Raw genomic sequence first — 20,921 nt, forward strand, 5'->3', positions numbered from 1 at the left:
TTTCATTGTACGTACTAGATCATTACAAGGACACCCAAATGGAACAGATCCATTGTTAAAATGTGATCTTTATACAACAACAACCATTACAATTATATAAATGAATGTTAACAATTATTGTTTTCTTATTTGGTTCATGGCTTGATTCTAAAATACTTTTATCATAGCAGATGTTTTGACACATTATAGCAGTAAAAGCACCGGTGTAACATTATAATGGTTGCAGTCTATTTAGTTCTTCCAGTTCCAGAGCTCTGTTGTTGTGCATGCTGGCTCATTGGTCTCTCTTATAGGACATCTAAATGGACCAGAACCATCAGTTGTTATGTTATATGTGACATAGAAAATCTCTGTTGCAATGTGGGAGGAGAAATTATTTGACATGAAGGAACTCATGGTTTGTTTGTGCGTTCTTTCCATGGCCATGGTTTGCTGTTTTGAGAGGCCTCAGAGTCTTTTTACATTTGGCATGCTTTATGTGAGGAGGCTCTGGGTGTCTGGAGGTTAAGGTCCCGACCAAGGGTTACACAACATTGTTTTCCCTCCTCCATGGTGACATGATATCTGTAATTCTGTATGACACAGGACATACTGTGTAAAACTGAGCAGATATAGTTTTTGAGTTTTTGGTATATCTGTGTACATATATATACCAGTCTCCATTCAGATTTGTGTTGTAATGAACGCATATATCCAAGTAAGGACGACTGAGGCTCATTGAATATTCATCTAAGTGACAATTGACCTGAAGTGCAAGTTTTTCACATCATGTACTGAATTCCTGTCAATTGCAATGGCATTATGTCATGTCTGCAATAGTAAACTCAATGTTTTTTCACAGGTGTTTTCAGTTAGTCTGGCTGATCAGATCTGTGCTTAAGTTGCTGGGAACTAAATACAACATACCAAAAGCAATAAAAAATGTTTAGGTTGTCCCATTTTAACAAGTACGACAGGAAGGTAATGGAGACACTCACACAGTCATGAGAAGTCTAATCAGGCAGATTAAGTGAATGCTGATATTTTTGGTTGGCTATGTTATGTATAGTTTAAATATATAATGTAATATACCAAATACAGTGTATGTCTATTTAATATTGTGTGCAGCAATTCTCACAGTAACAACAGTGGTTTTCTATCAGTGTGAAGTTTAAAACCAAGTTTATATTCCCTTTATGCAAATGTGTTCCCCCAGCACCCTCTCTCATAGCCAACCTGCTTAAACAGCCATTTTATTTCATGTATTCATGCATAATGAGTAATTTTCCACACTGGTTTACCAGTTCCCCCTGCTCTTGCTGTGCAGTAACAGGATGCAGTTCTCTGACAAACAGTCTGCAAAATGTCCATGTTATAATAAAAAACGGCTATGGATATCCACAATGAGAACACAAATAAAGCATGCAGCACACTGTTCTACTTGGATTTTACTTAAGTCTTTTGAAAGTCGAATGGATTCGGTCAGTGCAGCGAGAATGTAAAAACATGTCTTGTTTGGTAAGGCAGATCTGTGTTTCATGTCCTGGTTAGTTTAATATCATACGTAAGAGACATTAATTATGCCTAATATTTAGAAGCCTGCTCAGGTAGAAGTTACTTTTTATGTCCATACAACGTTGAAAAATACATATTTGGTTTGTCAGGTATGATTGTTTGCAAAACACGTGGGGGACTGTGCAGGCATAATTCACTAAAGAGATGCCAATCAAACTATTCCTCAAATTTACATAATGAGATTGAAGCTTCAGGCAGTGAAATGTTTCTTATAAAACAAACAATATGGGCATAATTATACTTCACTGCAAATTTGATAGGGTATACACCAGTTGTCGGTGGGGTTTGACAGATGCCTAGTGAAGGCCAAGTGAAAAGCTGACATTGCAGCTCACAGAAAGTTTCAGTGCAATTATCTCCCCTGCTGCTCAACTGAGCTGGCAAACTATCTTAGCAAGTTCGGCTCCAAAGAAAGGATGGCCCTGGCAAATTTGGTATCAATGGTCACGTGAAACTGAACACGTCAGCAATTTCATCTGCAACAGCCAAAGGCAGAATGATTTCTACATCATTATACGTTTTTACTTGTTTTGTATTTTGTCTTATTCTCTTTTGTCTCTGATGCCAAGAGAGTCAAGTAAATGGGGGGGAGGTCAACCCTGAAAACAAGATGCTTGAAATCTGGGTTTGTGTTGCCCCCTCATGGCAATTAGGGGTAAAACAATGTAAATGTAAATGTAAATGTGCTGTATTTATATAGCGCTTTTCCAGTCTAACAACTGCTCAAAACGCTTTTATATCTACAGGAAACATTCACCATTCACACACATTCATACACTGTGGCCGGGGCTGCCGTACAAGGTGCCACCTGCTCATCAAATAAACATTCACACACATTCACACTCCGATGCGTAGCACCGGGGGCAACTCGGGGTTCAGTGTCTTGCCCAAGGACACTTCGACAATGACTGACAACAACATGACAATGCAAATGCGGAAGGGCATTCGGCTGTTTGTGACTGAAAATGAGGGCAGAAAATAATGGGCTCATGACACACAGTAACAAGCAACCTCATCACCCAAAGACAGTCGAGCAGAGAAGCACTTTTATTGTTGTTGTTGGACACAAGTGAACTGGCCCAACTGTACCCACTGGGTTTTGAGTTTAAATAACTGGTTTGTGCTTGCTTTATATTGCTTTAAAAATAACAATAAAAACTTGAAATGTTGGCATGTAAATCATACCAAATGCAAGAGATCTTTGGGATGATTGCACACTTGGATCATCGCACTCTAACAGCTGCTAGACTTCTTGGATTCCTCATTTGTGCCAATTACAAAGGAGTAAAATAATGGTTTGTGTGTGATGTGGTTGTCCACAAAAAAGTTAAATTACGTAACTAGTTAGCAATTTTTAAAAGCACGTCTACTTCTTACTCATTGAAAAAAAATCCAATTGGACACTCATTCTGCACTGGAGATCTCAAGTTTCCACATCACACTTGAGCAAGTGGTATTGTATCATGATTTGCTTCTAAACTGGTTCTTTGAAAATCATCTCGTACGCCTTTAACTCAGTATAAGTGAGCACTGAGAAATGCATTCCCTCGGCACTTGAATATGAAATCATCCTTTTAATGTCAAACTCTGATAACATCATTCAGGGTCAAACATCCAATTGAAGTAACTATGAGCACACATTTCTGACTAAGGGGAACAATTTAGCACTAGCACAGACTTCAATGAAATAAAAATAATGTCCACTCACAATAGTACCTGCAGACTAATTCTGGATCCATCAAGGATGAGGACTGGGTGTAGACAGTTTTGCCATTAACTAAATTGATGTCACATTGGCCTGCACAAGAACTTTGGTGTTAACTCTAATACCCTTTCTCTTGTCTTCCTTCACTTTCTACCGCCACAATGTCCTCCACTGCAGCATGCATTAGGTTATCTCTAAGCCTCTATTATATTCTTTTTGGATGAAACAGATAAAAGTTGGATGGAGATGCTTTATGAGGAGACATCGATCAAACAGGCACTCCATTTGTGAAAATTTGATCAAGATGCCTTCAATTTGCATACTGTTAAATCAAGCTCCACTTTTGACACTTCTCTCCCACTGCTGCAATTTTTTAACACTTAACTTCTGTCAATCTGGGAGAAAATGTCTCTGCCTTGTGATACTTAAAGCGAAGAACCAACTTCCTATGCTGCACATCAAAAGACATGCATTCACTGATGCTTCCTGTTTCTCCGTACCTTTATGTTACTTGAGATTTGAAGTTCTGCATCTGGAACTGCTCCCTCCTCCTACAAATGCTTTTTAAACTAAATCTTCACCTGATTTTTAAGGTTTGGTTAATAGGGGAAACATTCTACCAGGTCTGGTCTCACTTCCTGCATTTTATTCAATTTGAACTGACTAGTGCCACATAATTAATATTATTAACAAGTCTAATTTGATGGGCAGGCCAAATTCTCTGGGCGGGTAAAGCAGAGAAAGGGGAGGGAGGAGGAAAAACTCCAAAAGTCCAATAAGTCCTTTATTAAACGGTGTGATTGTGTCCCAGCCCGGCCCCCCTACTACAGCACATGATGACGGCGCAATTCTTTCACGAGTCAGCTCATAGAGAAAGAGCAATTCCTGTTTTTCACCTTTATGAGGCAAAAAGTGGCTGGTGAAAAGTGACAGTGGTGGTTGGATTTTTAAATCACTGTTCACACCACTGTTGCAGGTGGTGGAAAAAGTTAACTTCATGCCCTGCATGGAACCTTGTTCATGTTATTCCATGCCTGCAATGTGTTACTTTAAAGTAGAACTAGCCTGCGCAAGTCCTTGTGCGTCCACTGTACTCAGGGTGACTTTGACTCGCAATACAGATTTATTTGTACTCTTGTCTAATTCTGTCTCTGGCCAATTGAATCTCTGCTGTGACAGTTTTTTGTTGACACAGAGATAATCAAACTTTAAACTCCTTTGAAATGTACTTCACCTTCTTAGTCGCTTTGTTTTGATGATTTTCTCTTATCTCCAGACAGACACATCTTTTCAACAGCCACATAACTAGGAAGTAAAATAATAAAAAATGAAAGAAGAATGAAATGAAAAAATGAACATTCAAAATGTATGTTATGTCAGGGGGTCTATAAGTCAGCTGCGTTGTCGACACCAAAAAAATAGATTGTGCCCCAGACATAAAGACGGCAGCTTGGCTGTAACCTGGGCAGTGATGGGGACAAGATCAAGAAAGAAACCTGCTTTTCATGTTGCACTCTGCAATCCATGTTAAAGTCTTTGCATTTTTTGTCAAGGGGAGTAGAATTAATGTATACAGTCTGCTGACTGATGTTTAGAAATAATCAAAGGGTCTGTCTGAAATGATTGACAGACTAGCTTTTGCCCCCACATACACAGGTTGTCAATTGACAAGGTCTTTATGTGGCTGCTGCTCAAGTGAGATCAATTATAGCTGTGTGTGATGAATATTTGCTGAGTCCCTCAAAACCTTTGCCGTTGTGATCTTGAATCGATTTTGGTGTTTGAAACTGGAATATTCTAAAAACTTTAGAACTTGCAGTTAAAGCATCCTCATTTTAAAAAAATGCTCTTTATCTGTTCCTCACCCCGTGACTGTCTGCCATCAAACTGTGTGTGTGTGTGTGTGTGTGTGTGTGTGTGTGTTTGTGTGTGTGTGTGTGTGTGTGTGTGTGTGTGTGTGTGTGTGTGTGTGTGTGTGTGTGTGTGTGTGTGTGTGTGTGTGTGTGTGTGTGCGTGTGTGTGTGTGTGTGTGTTCTCCATGCAAATGTGTTTGCTGCCTGCAATGAATAATTAGTTTTGCCTTCACACTGTGTTTTTGTGTGCCTCTGTTTGCGTGGGAGTATTGGTAGAAGAGTTAATTTTCATTTCTTTATATAGAAACTCACCAAGCAGACAGTTGGATATTTTGGAAAAAAGCACTGATGTTCTGATTCAGCTCAAAGTACTGATATGTGTAATGTTTGTGTGTGTGTGTGTGTGTGTGTGTGTGTGTGTGTGTGTGTGTGTGTGTGTGTGTCCATGCCTGAATATAGGACAATTGCATTTGTTCTGGCTTCCCTCACGGTACACACTGTCTGCTCGCGCGCACAGACACACACACACACACACACACACACACACACACACACACACACAATTATCAAATTCCCCTTTCTCTCTGGACAGTGTCAAACCACTCCCCTGAAAGTTCCACTTAACTACCTTTTGCATATCGTTGGTAATTTATAAAGCTAATTAGCAACCAAATCAATGATTAATTGCCATTTCACCTCACAAAAGTTGTGTCACATAACACCCCACTTTTTTTCTTTACCACAGTGCCAATTTGGCTACTTTACTTTTTGTTTATTCAAGAGTGCTGAAAATTGCAGCTGGGATTAGGGTTGATGTGAGCAGTACAAATGAACCAAAATAATGAAATTGCTCCCATACAAACAAATCAATAGGCTGAAAGGGGGGGGGGGCTGTCTGTTTGCATGTGTTTGTATGTTTATGTTTTCTGTAAAGTTGTGCTAATTAATACTTTAATTTTGGATCAAATGTTTTGATTAAAATGTTTTGGTCTCAGAAAGTCATCCCGTCACAGAGTGGAGTTGATCCCTGTTGTGACCGGCTCACAAGCCACAACACAGGCCACAACAAATGTGACACCAGTGTCACCTTTCCTGACATCCGTGACCATTGTTTTATTTTTTGGACAAGGAAGCTTTGCAGACAGTCCTTCTCCAGGAACAAAGCAGTGCACATCCACTTTTTAAAGAACTATTACTATCGAGTCCCTTGAGGAACAGATCAACAATGTGGACTGGGCTCTAGTGTTAGCACCAAATGTGTTGATGAGTAAAACAAGGTTCTAGTCCCTGGATAGATATTTTAGATTTTAGAAACCATTCAATTAAGAAATAGGGCAATGCTTTCATTCAGGAAATCACACGAGGAAGCTCACTACCACTTCAGCCTACTTTACAAGATACTCAGAAACAGAGAAAGATTAAGAGAGCTACAAAAAAGAATGCATCACTGACCAGGTTAACAAAAATAAAATAAAACTTCTAATAGACCAGTGATATAGATATAGGTGGTAATATTACTTTTGATAAGGACAAGGTGGCAAGCAAATTTACGTCATTATTTTCTTTGGTGGCTAGCACATTATTGCTGAAACTTGCTCCAAGTTTAAAATCATGTGGGGAAACATTACTCTGACCTAGGAGTTCATTCCACTTTGCTGATGTGACAGAAGGGAAGGTAAATAAAATGCTAGCTGATCTTAACACAACTACAGCTACGTGGCTGGATAATATCATGGCTAAGTTCTTGTGTGATGATTCCTTAAAAACATCTTCTTGTTACTTCATCACAATAAGGTAGATTGTCTAGGGGCCTGGAACATGCTAAAATGAATATACTATACAAAAAGAGGAACAGATGTGACCCATGCAACTACAGAACTGTATCTATCCTAATTGTTGCATCAAAAGCTCTTTGAAAATGCAGTCTTTTGAACACCAATGAAAGCAAAAACAAGCTATTATGTAAACTCAGGTTTTAAAAAAGCATACTCTCTAGATATCCTGATAGAAAAGACAATTGATGAAGGAAAACGTTGGATATGGGAGCGAGGAGAAGAATAGACAAGTGAAATGAAAGGGCAGGAGTGAGATAATGTTAAAGAAAAGGGGCAAACAGACAAACAAACAGAGAGGATAAAAAGGAAAAGATGGTTGAGGAGGTAAGGGGTAAGAGAAGAAAGTGAGGGTAGTTGGGAGTTCATTATGGTAGACTGTAGATCTACAATCTGTGGCAATGATCTACATGTAGTGTGTGGGAGGGGAGGTTCAGTTTACTGTGGCTCTCGATAGCTGATGCTGGTGTCCTCTCCACTGCACCCCACCAATACCCACTGCATGCGTGTGTGTGTGCATGTGTGTGTGTGTGTGTGTGTGTGTGTGTGTGTGTGTGTGTGTGCCTGCCTGTGTGCACACTAACAGAGTTTTACTGGACTACTCTTCACAGAGCTGCAGTCAGCACTAATTGCCTAAAGTAGATGTAGTGCTTGAGAGCGTGAGAGAGTGATTGGAAGAAGAGAGAGTACATGGGGGTGGAATAAACAATTAAGGGACTGAGATAGATTAGGTGTGTGTGTGTGTGTGTGTGTTTACTTGTAGTATCTTTATGCTCCAAATGGCCTCACAAGTTTAGATAAGTTTCAGATTCTACACAATGCTCCTTAGAGTCAAGGATTCAGAAAGGAGTGAAGGAAAAATGTTTTAGGTTTCACAAAACTGGACAACTGGAATTCTGAAAAGCAGTCTTGGACATCTGGAAAAAAACACTGACAAAAATGCCCTGGAAATATTTTCTTCCTGATTCTCATGAATACTATACTGCATTTGACCGCAAGTAACATCCGCAACGCTACTTGTGATTTATAATTTTACTTGAGAGTGTGTTACAGTGACTGTAAAACCAAATTAAGGTTAACTCAGAGATAAAATAAGAAAAAATAAGTTTTGGAAATTGTGTGGCCTTGTCCATTTTTTTTTCTAACATCAGGTAATGCCATCCGTTGTTAGCAAATACACAGCAAGTGGAGCGTTGTAACGTTACAGGTTTGTTGTTTTTTATCAAAATATTAAGCAATCATCATCATTGCACTCTCACAAGTAAATGTCTCAAAGAAAGAGTCCGACTCCAGTCTTTATTTGAGACATTCCCCTGGGGTGTGCATTCCAAAATGCCACAGGCTAATTAAACTCCATGAGTCCCTTTCTTCTTCACATCATCCACTTTCTCAACAAAGCCTGATGAACTGTAGTTCAACACTGTGCTGTTTATATCTTGTCTAGGTGTCTGTGTCTATCAGCAACTTGATTTTTCTAAGGGGTAGCCCATTAAAAAAAATTAGGTGATATTTTCTGATCTTTTTTTTTTTTTTAATACAATTACAACTACTGTTCTCATAATATTACTGAACAATGTTTTTGTGCCTTATTCTTTTTTGTTATGACCAAGTGACCAGGTTTAATAAAAAAACTGCAAAAAAAGAGTATGTGCAGACAGAAATAGAAAGGATATTACATAAATCCAAATGTATGTTGAACGTGCTGTACAGACAATGGAAACGTGATAACAAATAATTAAAGTGAGAAATGACAATATGAAAACGGATAAATAGAAATAAACTCCTAATGATGATGATGCTGTTTTACCATGTCTTTTATATGCTGCAAAGACTCATCTTCTCCATCCACTCTAGTATTCTCAAGTCATGTAACTATGCATATTAAAGAAAGAATATTCTCTCTCTCATTGTCTCTCTCTCGCTCCACTTCTCGTAATCAACTTCATATCCAGGTCCTGTACAGTGACTCAGGTTACATTTCTCTGAGGCAGCTTCAGGATATCGCCAGATAATCTGACCGTCAACCAGGCAGACCAATGGCGCAATGTAGCCATCTGATGCACCGAGACATGCTTTTTTATTGTTGCCAAGTAGACATATATACTTTCACTACACCCAGACACACACACACACACACAAACACACACACACACACTTAGGTACACACACAGTCATGGAAATGCACACAGGAGTGCTATCACAACAGACAGGAAGTCAATAGCTTTTGCTAGTTGAGAAGGTGAGTCACGCACACATGGTACACACACTCCTTGTGTGTCTGCCTGCAACTGTAAACATGGATACAGAAATAAAGAGACAAACAAGGACATGCATGTTCATCAGTGTTGGGCACACTTATTGAAAAATGTACTCATTTACTTAGTTGTATCTTTACATATATAAATAAAAGCCCTGCATTGAAAATGTTCCTTAAGTAAAAGTATGTAGGTATAATCAGGAAAATGTACTTGACAGTGTGTACACTGTCTGATCATTCCAGTTGGAAGTGTAGGCCTATATACTGTTGGGCAGTTTCATTTACAACAAAACATCGTATTTTATAAACTACATGTGTTTTATAAAGTAAAAAGTAGAAGTACAATGTTTCCCTCTGAAAATTAGTGGAGTAGAAGTAAAAAGTTGAATGAAAAGACAAGACTTGAATAGTGCAATTACCTCAACAGTTGTAGTTAAGTATAGTACTTAGTAACATTCCACTACTGTTTATAACAGGAAAATTAATTGGTTACATTACTTGTTACGTTAGCCTACCTATGTTACTTATAGCTAGACTCCATTAAAGGTACCTTTAAACAACTCCAACATCTTCAGACCCATTTACAAGCTAACAAGTCCCACTCCAGAATCTCATAACAAAATTAACCCATTAAAACCCATAAAAAGTGCCTAAAATCAGCTAACATGACCCCAAAAAAGATAACTGAGAGTTTCTGCGATTAGCGACTGTAATGTAATTACTGAATGTCAAATTAAAATCCATTACACTGCATTTTACATGAAAAGCTAGCATATAACTGTCATGTGTGATCACGGGTTAGGGTTAGCCCAACACGGATATTCATACACATGGTCGCACACATCAGATAAGAAATCATTTTTCAACTCTTCCTGTGGGTCAATGCAGCAGTAAAAGCATATACACAAAATGCACAGTGTGAAAGCAATCTCATGAAGCGGAGACAAAGATAAATGACAGGAGAGATATAACAACAAAAGAAAGTAAAGTGTTGCAGTTAGCAAAGAGAAGGAGAGAAGGAAGTGGGGCAGAGATAGAGAGGGAAAGACTCCCAGCAGAGTAAGGCAATTAAGAGCACCTCGTTAAGGAAGCTCTCTGTGACTAATGGACGAGACACACAGGCCTTCATACACACCGCAGGGGGTGAGTGATGGGTAGATGTGCATTTAACAGCTTCTGTGCAGGGTGATCTTTGCATCCTTCTTTTCCTTCATTTCCCTCCCATCTCCTCTCTTCTCCTTATCCTTATATAAAATTACTTTTCCATAATATCGCATATACTATTTCCCTGCCGGTCACTGTCTGGCCTATACCTTTAACAGTCTATCTGTCTGCCTTTGACACACCTCCATTAAATTTATTAAAGAAGGGAGGTGTGAACTTTGCACCAAGTGGCACTGAGTGATAACTGGTTGGACGTTTTGAAGAAATCTCGAAAGTGGACGTTGGTACATTAAATGTCTTCCTCACAGTGTGTGTGTGTGTGTGTGTGTGTGTGCCATTTTATTACTTGTTGTGTAAAAGAAAAGTATTTGTTAATGACTGCTCTGTATCAGAATTCCATATGGCTGAACAGGTTGAGTCCCCGTGTCTCAATGAATGGGATGCTTTACTTCATGTGTGCAGCTCCACTTCGTGATTTAGGCTCGTTAGATGACTGTTTTCTTTTCATGACGGTCTGCTTTGGCATCACAGAAATTGTTGCTCACTGAATCTCAATTTCTGTTCTCTGTTTGTAATGCAGGTTTGGCTGGATTCCCTGTCCGGGAACCATCGCCTCATTGTGGTGGAAAGGTTTGTGTGTCCCTATGAACGTGAGGGCTGTGTTGTCTGGAGCTGTGTGCTCCTGGTAGGGTCTCCCATGACAAAGAGGTCTCAGGTGAGGGGCTAGACAACCCGGGGCCCCCATCTGGAGCCAGGCCCGGTGGATAAGAGGGTCGCCTCCCTACACCTGCGGGTGATGGTGGGGGGTGGGGGACGGGACTCTGACTCTTGTTTTTGCATAGGCACTGAAGAAGAGTTCGGAGTATTCAGCCTTCTTGTAGTCCTTGAATGGAGTCCTGTATGGGGCTCCATAGTTCTGCTGGGGGACTTCAACGCACAAGTGGGCAATGATACTTGGTATACATGGAGAGGCATGATTGGGAGGAATGGCCTCCCGGATTCAAACCAGAGTGTGGTGTCTGTTGTTGGACTTCTGTGCTAGTCATGGATTGTCCATAACAAACCCCAATGTTCTTACATAGGGACGCTTATAAGTGTACGTGGTACCAGAGCACCCTGGGCCAAAGGTCAATGATCGATTTTATAATCGTTTCATCTTATCTGAGGCCGTAGGTTTTTGACCAATGGGTGAAGAGAGGGGCGGAGCTGTCAACTGATCACCATCTGGTGGTGAGTTGGGTCGGGGGATGGGGGAGGATTCTGGACAGCCCTGGTAAGCCCAAATGGGCAGTGCGGGTAAACTGGACCGGTTTGCAGCTGAGTGTGAAGCGGCTAAATCTGAAGAGGAGAAACTAACCAAAGTATAGAGCCCGCCATTGTTAGTTTAGGAAAATAAATTGTATATTTAGCAAATGAACAGCTGGACAGCTTGCAACTTAAAATCTCAGCAGCCACTAACAGAGGAGTGACTGGCACCAATCAGCAACTCTTACAAGCTCTCACCAATAAATTACAGTCACAGTGTGTGCAAAGGAATATTACAGATCACACTTTAAATTGGGTAACCGTCTCCTTGAACAAGTTCTGTAGCGCTGATTGTACCGAGCTGCCACCGGTGGTAATTGCACTTCCCAGGTGTGAACATTCTGAAACGAAGCAAGCTCTGTAACTTTTAACAAGCTCAAGGAATCAACTGGGAGCTGTAAGTAGTGCTTTAAAAACCCTCTTTTGTAAAGGTTACAAAAGCTATGTCTTCCTGTTCAACCTATTTTGCTCTCAAACACAATATATGATATGACTTAAAACGTCAGTTAATAATACTGAGAATAATGATTGGCCAAAGAAAAAGATAACACATTGAAGCGTGGAGAGCCTGAGTTAGGGTACCTGGATAGGCATGAAAATGATGAGCATGAAAAACCCAGCCACTCTCCATATTTTATTGCTAAGAACAGGCTATAATTTCTTTCATATCATTTTACTTTTGATTTTGAAGTTTTGATTGAATCACTCTCTCATCTTGTGGCGCAATTACATTTTTAATGGGAAACTAAATTGAGTTGAAATTGTTCCCTGCGTTAAAAAAACTGCCTGCCACTTTGATTGAAGGATAAAATCGCATTTCCCTCTCCCCATTTGCCGTCTCTTTTTTTATGTTCACTCCACCTGTCTTTGGAGATTCATCCTATCTTGACTCTGCTGTTTATTTCCAGACAATCCTTTGTCAACCCCGGCATATTTGACGTGACGGACTGAAACAAATGCATGCACTTACCACAGCTAACCGATTAATCCCTTCATTTCTGTTTTTATGCTGTTGGTAAAATTTTGCCCTATGAAAAACAACAATAATGGCAGTCACAAAGAGAGAAAGGTGGAAATTAACAAGAAATGCAAAGTATGTGCAGATGCTAAAATAAGCAAGTGCTGAGATACTTCAATAAATAGTTATGTTTTTAGAGGTACTACCTCTTTGAAGTACAGTGTTTTTATATATTTATTGTGCAGTAACAGTGATTTGTGCATGGTGACTGCTCCTAGATTGATGGAAAACAGGTGCAAAATGAGAAGTATCTGCATCAATACATACTATAGGACTCCTAATAATTAATTTCCTGTTGTCCTGTATTTTTGTTGTGCTCATTCTTAATTTCAGCTAACTCAATGAGAAATCACTGCAATTAGTTTTGTAGCAAAAAGGAATTCAATTCTGTTTGTGTGCGTGTGTGTGTGTGTGTGTGTGTGTGTGTGTGTGTGTGTGTGCGCGTGTGCTTGCAAGTGTGGGTGTGTTAGAGAGAGAGAGAGAGAGAGAGAGAGTGAGAGAGAGAGAGAGTTGCACAGGAAATAAAGAGAGCAAAAGTGGTAGTATCCTTGTGAGACCTCTGTATTTACTGCACTGTTAAGCAGCTTCCATTTATCTAATGAAAAACACACACACTAACACACATACAGTATACACATAAGGCCCAGTGTGGGCCTTTTCCCTTGACAGTATCTCTAATTAGCTCTATTTAAATGAATAGGTTAAGCAGAGTTCTTTTTACAGTATGTGCTAGTACTACTAATTCAGCTTATTTCATAAACACACGCACACACTCTCACACACACACACACACACACACACACACACACAAACACACGCAATATGTGTATATATATATATATATATATATACATATATATACACATATGGATACACACACTCCATATCAATATGGAGCTGATGTATTTCTATTGGTGGGAACACACGTGGATTTATTTTGTTTATTTATTTATTTTAATTTATATATTGCAAAACATAACCTGGATGTCACCAAGTTGCTAGATGTCAAGACAAACACCGACATAGATACCATTATCATCATGAGAGAGGTAGATGACAGAAGAAGGATGTGGACGAACAATGAGTTACAGCAAGGGAGTGGAGGGGCAAGATCCAGACATCAGTCGTTCTCCACACACAGTATGTACACACACACAATGTTAAGGATGTCCTTAAGACATGTTAGGTTTGTAACACCACTACCTCAATTATGCCTTATTGTGTTGTCTCTTTAGGTAGTATTAAATAGAAGTGTGGTCTGAATACATTTAGACTTTGATCAACTTATAACTTTTTAATTTGGTCAACTGCACTTACCACCAGAAAACCTAGAAGACTAGGCTGTGACAGGGAAATAAACATACACTATATTTGTGTAGCCTGTGTTTCACAAAGGCATTTAAAACCTAATTAAAAACAAAAGAGTGATGTCAAAATCATGTAGAGCAAGGAAAAACTCCCAAAACAACCCACTCCCCCAGATCTGGCACTGTAGTAACTATCCATCTCCAGCAGCCGCTCCTCTGTCAAAAACTACATTCAATATGTTTTATTGCCAGCTTAAGTGTCTTAACTGCTGCCCTGACCCTCACTGGAGTGACAAGAATACTGCTGACAAGACACAAACTTTATTCTTTCACACTTCTGGTCGTAAACTATACACCCGTAGCCCTTGAACGTGTGGAGGGGGACACACTCCTTCAGCAATGCAAAATGATACAAACAGCCTTAGATCCTAAATGAGTTGTTTTAAAAGGTTGAGACTGTACAATTGCAACATCCCTGGTTCTATTCCCTTCTCTTCCTATCTGTGCTGTACCTTTACTGTTGCAATCCACTGAGGTATCCTTAAACAAATTTAAACAAAAAACAGTTAAAAGACTACAATTCACTGCTTAGTTTCCTTGAATAATAATATTTAAATGGTAATTTTTAGTCCGCTGTGAGTAAGCAGGTAAGTAGCACCCTTGTTTCTTTCTTATTTGGAAGCCTCCAAACAGCTAAAGTCCCATTGAGCTGGAACCTGCCCATGATGCTTTGGGAAAATAAAGTTTCCAGGAACAAACAAAAAAGTAGGTCTGGAGAGACAGTCACTCACAGTCACATACAGACAATCTGAAGCACGTCTTTGGACTGTGTAAGTAGATTGGAGCACTTAGAAGGTCCTTAAAGCTAGAACCGTCAGATCAGAAATAATATTAGGATCATGGAGTCTAAAAGAGTTCTGAAATGTTCTGAGGAGTGGAGAAACAATGAATACAAATAACTTACAGTAAGAGTAAACCATCCTAAGAAATTATCTTAATCAAACATTGCTTTTGTAAAAGGTGTGTTCACGTAAAATGTACACAAACAAAAACGGAAAATGAAGCAATGTACACAAGAAAGAAGTCATGAACTCCTAAGTAAAGTTCAACTGGAGGACCTAAGACAACGCCTGAAAAACTTTTTTTTAAAGTCTTTCTTAATGAGCACACTGAAACAAATGCACACATAATTCACCATTAACAAGTCTCCCCTTCATAATGAGCACCCATTCTTATTTTATCCTTCCATCATTCATCATTCGACATCCTTCTCTGTGGCATTAATAAGTCATGGACATGCTTTTTGGGCATAACACCTCCCAGTACGCCGGTGGGGGGCGGGCTGGTGAGAGAATGTGTGTACCCCCTGAAATATTTAACAGCCCTTAGTTCAGCAGCTGCTAACTTGCATGCACTGTGTGTGTGTGTGTGTGTGTGTGTGTGTGTGTGTGTGTGTGTGTGTGTGTGTGTGTGTGTTTGCAGCCTGTAACCTGATTACAGCTCTGATTACCTGTCGGGGGAACTATGAATATTTCAAATCCTCCCAAATCAGATCTTAAAGTCAATGACGATGGCAATGATGATAATGATGACAATGATGATGATGATGATGATGATGAAGATGATGATGATGATGATGATGATGATGACAATGATATATATGTGATATCTTCTCTTCTAAGTATTTTTTTTCCATTTGCTCTCATTACTTTTTGAATTTCTCAAGTATTTTGATGGAATAAGAGAGATTACTTAATAATAACAAGAAGAAAAATGTAGGCTTACGTGGTTCTAGACAAAGCTATGTTGGTGTTGAAAAGTAGTTTAATAGCTATGGTATATCACTAGTTCAATTTGAAAAAAAAAATCAAATTGTATTCGAATCGTGATTCAAGCAACAATTCAAAAGTGATTCTTTTTTTTATTGTATGTATACTGCAATCACATGATAGACAGATAGATAATTAATTGAAATTCAAAGCCCCAGTACCTGGCAGACATCACACACAACAAATACATTATAGCAGAATGTTAAAATAACAATTAACAAATAAATCCACATGATTGATACATTCTGTACATAAATACTTTACATACATACATGAATACATAACTACATACATACATACAGTACAGGGGGAAAGTAACTACATTTACATACTGTGAATCCATTTTTAATTGGGAATCGTTTTTGAAACAAAAATCGACGTTGAATTGAATCCTGAGCCTAAAAATCTGAATTGTATCAAATTGTAAAATTTTCTGAATTGCACACCCCTAGAAGAAATGTCAAGGAATCGACCAGTTATTATTTAAGTATAAAACGGGAAACACCTGTTTACCTTCTTTTTTTTGTTTACATACTCAGAGCAACGCATTCTCATAACCTGGTTTGTATGAAATCGTACAAAATTACAGCAACTGCGTCAGCGCTGTTAAATTGTACGTTACAGGAACACAGAAGGTTACTACCTGGACATTATCGCAGCCCAAACAAACATTGTGATTGGGTCTATAGGCTACTGGAAAGAAACCTAAAGGCAATGAGGATGTGCTACCAACAGCCATGTTAGCTAACAGTAGCTTTAAAATTAACTCTGGGGGGGCGCCCAGATTGCTCAGTTGATACAGCAGGCGTCCATTTATAGGGGTTTACTCCGTGATACAGCGGGCCGGGGTTTCACTCAGACCTGCTGCCCTTTGCTGCATTTCATTCCTCCTCTCTCTCCCCTTTCCCTTCTTCAGCTTTCCTGTCAAATAATGGCCTAAAAATAGTCTTGAGAATTAAATCTGGGTATCGGCAAGAATCAACCTATTTGAAATAATTTGACTGAAAAGCATCGCGCATAGCCCAACATCAGAACAGACAAGAGAGATGTGTACATTTCTTTCCTTACGATACTATTTTGTCCATAACAACAGAGACTCTTCTTCTTCTTCTGGTGGCAAGCCAACTCAGGGGCTTCCTGCAGCAACAGCTGTCAATCAAGGTACAAGAAGGTCCACATGAGTGAGATTGAGTTGAAAGTGACAAATCACAAGAGCACAAGTGCCTCCCTTGGTTTCTAACCCAAAATTGTCAGGTCAAAGTCAGGTCAGTTTGCCTGATCTGAAATCCACTTGGAGAGAAGAGGTGCCCTATGAGAGCACGTCTGCCCTTCAGCGCTCACCAAGAAGGTGCGTTTGTGCATGGTGGTCTGCACGCTTGCTGCTTAGTTTCAGACATGCAAGTGCCAATCTTTTCCTCTCCATTCCCATTCGAAACCAAACAGGGTGATGCAGGACCTGGGTAGAAACAAGTTTCTTTCCAGCTTAAAAAAAACAAACACAAAGTGTTCCTCCTCTTAGTCAGTTGAGCACTCAAATGCCACCTACCAAAACGATGTGAAATCTCATTTGTTGCAAGGTAAAAATGTTGCTTTGAAAGCAGCAAGAGAATGGATACAAACTAGCAGAGAGAGATGGGAAGAACAAGCAAGGCAAACTAATTAAGGAGAAAGTGTCAGAGGGAGAGACAAGGAAGTGGAAGAGAAGGAATTGAGTCAGAAGGCTTTATTTGTCGGATGTGTGTGTGTGTTTGGACATGCTTGTCTAACTTCGAAATCCTCTGCAAAGTCAGAGGAGTCTTTCATTCCCGAGATGAGTAAACAATGGCCCACATAATGTCATCACTACTGCTGCACCATTCCAACAGCCCGTTTTATTAAGAACCGCAGTAGCAAGAGAAATGGACAGTGTTGCCAAAAAATTGTCTTTCAAAACATTTAAATATTATTCCTCACTCATCTGCTTAATTAGAAAAAGGAAGAGGAGGCAAGGAGATAACACACACAGGCCATAATGTTCATGCTCCTTCACGCACAGCCCCCACTGTGCGGGATGCACACCTCATGAATAATTTATGCTCCAGATGTAGTTATTGTTAAAGCCATGGTTATGATTTCTCATATTCTCACTATTCAGATGCAAAGTTGGTGTTTGGTTAGCTGGTGGGAGATTCTTTTTCATTTTCTGTTGCGTAGTGGGGTGAGTTTATCATCCATCTTCCCTCTGTCCTATCTTCTCATTCCCTCCCCAAAGCATCCAGTTGAATCTGCTGCAATGCAGATCATTTCATATGAGCTAACACGTGCACCTTGTATGCTGTATTTTCTTTTTCCGTACAGCATGATACAGATATGGGAAACCCTAAAGCAAAAGTATATCAATATCTTATCTTCTTAACTCCATATCTGTCAAAGCTACACTGAATGGGATCAACAACAACAATGAACAACAGCAGTGGCAATCATCATGACCTCATCTCAACTTATATAGTGTTGTGGTGAATGCCTGCTGCTGTTAGTTTGCAGACCACCAGAGTGCATGAGATACTGAGGTAAATATTGGTCTGCTGGAACCTCAGGGCAGTTATTTTCCATAAAACACAGTTTATGCTGCACAAGCTGTTAAAAAAAATTTGATGGAAATTGAATGCGTTTTGTAGAGCTGTAAAAAAAAAAAATGGCTGTTATATACTGTAGGTCGCCTTGTGCGTAGAGGGTCATTTGAGAATTGAATGAGGACCCCGTCCTTTATTCAAACCACAACATTGCCCTCAAAATGTTATACAAAAACAACAAATACTGGTGTCAGAGCATCAACGTTCACATCATTGGAATGCAATTGATTTCGATAAATAAAGAAGTAAACCATATAACCATAAATTCTATGAAATGTAGAGAACATTCGTAAAAGAAGGTTTTCTAAAGGTTCTTTTAAAGTTTATATTTTAATCTAAAGGTTTTTTTAAATCAACTTTCAAGGAGTTGGAATGTTTTACTTATCCTCCCCCGCCCCCCTTGCCTGAGTAATGCAACAGCTCCTGCGGTTTGTCCATAGCTCATCATCTTAAGTGTAAACCTGGACTCACGTTGGCACTTACCATGTATACCATGTACAGCAAATGATAGCCAATGCCATTTAAAACTTAGAAAAAAAAATTCAAACATAAATAAGTTTGTTCCTCCACACATTACATCAGGAGTGAATTGGTAAATTGGCCTGAGTATGCTTGAGCAATAAGGGCATTTTGTCAATTGTGTTTTAAGCAGTGACAGACTGTTCTGGCTCACAATATCTGATTTACGAGCAAGTGACCCTCTATGTCTGGAGTCTGGACAAACAGTGTAACAATACCCATTTGTAGATCGTGTAGCTGTCAGGTTTGTGTGTGTGTGCACAGTTCGTAGTGACTGACACAGATGACTAATGTGTAACACAGTTAATGCATGTTTCTGACGTTACACATCCATCAGATGAAACAGTGACACGTGCTGCCTATTTTTCGTGAAAAAACTCCCTTGTCAACAGTGAACTGACTATAAAACTAAATGTCAACATCTTCTCAGAATTGAAATACAGACATATTGCCACAGATGAATGTTGTTTGTGATCAGTTTATTTCACATCAAATTAAACTGAATTCAATGTAATAAAAAAGGAACGCAAAAATACCATCTTTATGTTCCTTTTTCAGAAACAGAGAATATTTCAGCGGTTCCAGCTGCTTCTTCTACAGATAATTATCCGGCAGTATGGTGTTAAGATGAGAAGGGTTGTTTATTTTTTCATGTTTACAAATTCAACAGTCTGGAACGCTACGTTCTTTTACAGTTACCTAATGAGTAACATTGCTGGCATAGCGGGCATTGAGGCAACCAAAACAGTACTGACATTGTCAATCAAACAAATTCCCCAAACTGTTTGGCTGTGGTAATGGAATTCTGACTGGTGAATTTCCACTTGTGTTTTCCAAATTTGGGCAAAGTAAAGCTGCAAGTGTTGGCTGCAATTTGAGACATATTTGAAATGGGACAACATGCTCAGCCTTATGCTGCACAGTAATTAGGACAGCTGTGTCTTGTTGAAACCAATAACCAGTGAACATTTTTAAAGACAACACTAAGCCCCGTTTTACTAGGTATTCAGTCTCAAAGCCTCTCATTACTCAGAGTCTCCCAACTATATTCACTGATCCTAATCTTAATTCACTCATCAACCTTTTCCCAAACTGTTTATGTTAAAGTTCTACAAAGTCTATTTCCTCAACCTTCCACTTTTGGGATTGCCCCGTTGCCACCAGAATTTCCGCAGTGTGTTCTTATTTTTGGCTGGATGTCCATTACCTTATGCTTCCTTTGTGTTGGAAGTTTTAACTCTGCTGGATTTATAAGGACTATGGTTAACAGCTCCTCAGATCTCTGCAGCGTAAATCCAGACAGCTAGCTAGACTATCTGTCCAATCCGAGTTTTCTGTTGCAAGACTTCAACAACTTTCGAGTCTACACGTTCCACCCAAACATGTTCCTTTCTGTGGCTATTTTGCAGCCGCACCGGGGTTCCATGCAGCACCGCCCTTGGTGATTGTGATTGGTTTTAAAGAAATGCCAATAAGCCAGAGCAGAATACCATGGGGACTAGTCAGACCTTCCTCTGTAAAGCTGGTAGAGGAAGGTCTGACAATGCAAGACTCATGTTTTTGTGACTATGCTTGGTAACTTGACCGTGACAAAGTTACACAACTGTTTCATCAGAGGTCACTGTCTGTCAGACATCTGCTGTCCACACAGAGGTGCTTTGTATGGAATATAGTTTTCTCTGTTGAATTAGAAAAAAAAAAAATAGGAAAGCGAAAACTTAACAAAGTTGTTTTCTGCCGCATGCACTTTATGCACATAAGAGACACATTATTTGGTGTGTGTGTTATTATGCTGTATTATTCAAAGTACTTCATAAAAATGACCATATAATATTTGCATCGGCAGTGTCATTAAATAAAACTAGCCATATTTTCAAATGCAGCTGCATGTCGTAAACTAAAAAGGAAAATCATGTAACGATGACCATAAATGATGCTATTTTATAGTCAGATTTATCTTTGAAGT

General features: G+C 39.3%; 1 long non-coding RNA gene across 1 annotated transcript; it reads left to right on the top strand.

Moving 5' to 3' along the window:
• Positions 1-415: 415 nt before the first annotated feature.
• Positions 416-20,329, top strand: LOC117959999. The gene is made up of 4 exons (XR_004660053.1): positions 416-509; positions 7,284-7,291; positions 10,855-10,860; positions 20,318-20,329. It is a non-coding gene; the product is annotated as an uncharacterized LOC117959999 (long non-coding RNA).
• Positions 20,330-20,921: the final 592 nt, after the last annotated feature.

This window comes from Etheostoma cragini, chromosome 2 (genome assembly GCF_013103735.1).
Source record: "Etheostoma cragini isolate CJK2018 chromosome 2, CSU_Ecrag_1.0, whole genome shotgun sequence".
NCBI lineage: Eukaryota > Metazoa > Chordata > Actinopteri > Perciformes > Percidae > Etheostoma > Etheostoma cragini.